Source organism: Silene latifolia, chromosome 9, assembly GCF_048544455.1.
Source record: "Silene latifolia isolate original U9 population chromosome 9, ASM4854445v1, whole genome shotgun sequence".
Taxonomy (NCBI): Eukaryota; Viridiplantae; Streptophyta; class Magnoliopsida; order Caryophyllales; family Caryophyllaceae; genus Silene; species Silene latifolia.
The window spans coordinates 96,411,362-96,412,049 of record NC_133534.1 but is presented as its reverse complement, the minus strand read 5'-3'; the positions used below and the strand labels follow the sequence as shown (position 1 = coordinate 96,412,049).

General features: G+C 40.1%; 1 non-coding gene across 1 annotated transcript; it reads right to left on the bottom strand.

Annotated features, from left to right (window-relative positions):
* Positions 1 to 230: 230 nt before the first annotated feature.
* LOC141604421 (small nucleolar RNA R71) lies at positions 231 to 337 on the bottom strand. The gene has a single exon (XR_012526121.1). It is a non-coding gene; the product is annotated as a small nucleolar RNA R71 (small nucleolar RNA).
* Between the last annotated feature and the right edge of the window lie 351 nt (positions 338 to 688).

Sequence of the window (688 nt, the reverse complement as noted above, 5' to 3'; positions counted from 1 at the left end):
CTAGTGAAGACCCTCACTCTCACATGAAGACTTTTTGTGACTATTGTGATGCGATTTCTCAAACCGGTGTAACTCAAGACCAAATTCGATGGGTCTTATTTCCTTTTTCTCTAATTGGCACCGCAAAACAATGGTTTAAAGGCCTTGATAAGGCTACTCTCGGAATTGACTCTTTGAAGAAATTGGCTCTAGCTTTCTGCAAAAATTTCTACCCACCGGAAAAGACTAACATGCTAAGAGCTCAAATTACGGGCTTTAAGCAAAGAGATGAAGAATCCTTGTATAAAGCTTGGGAGCGATTCAAGGGAATTTGTCGCTCATGTCCTCATCATGGACTTAGCGAGTGGTTCTTGGTACAACAATTTTGGAATGGTCTTTACGAAGACTCAAGAAACATTCTCAACATGGGATCAAATGGTATGTTCACCGAAGTTGACGATAATCAAACTTGGAACAAGATTGAGGAAATGGCGGTCCATAATTCACAATATAGTAGACCTCGCAAGGCTACTAGAGGAGGAAAGCATGAAGTGGACTCTATTATTCAATTGGGTGCTCAACTTAGTGCTCACATTGATACCATCAATTTGAAGTTCAAAAAAGCTATGGCTAGACTAAAAGAAGCCTCAAAATCACCAAAGCAACATGTTAATGCCATGAAGGCATCTTCATCAATCCCAAGTGAGAT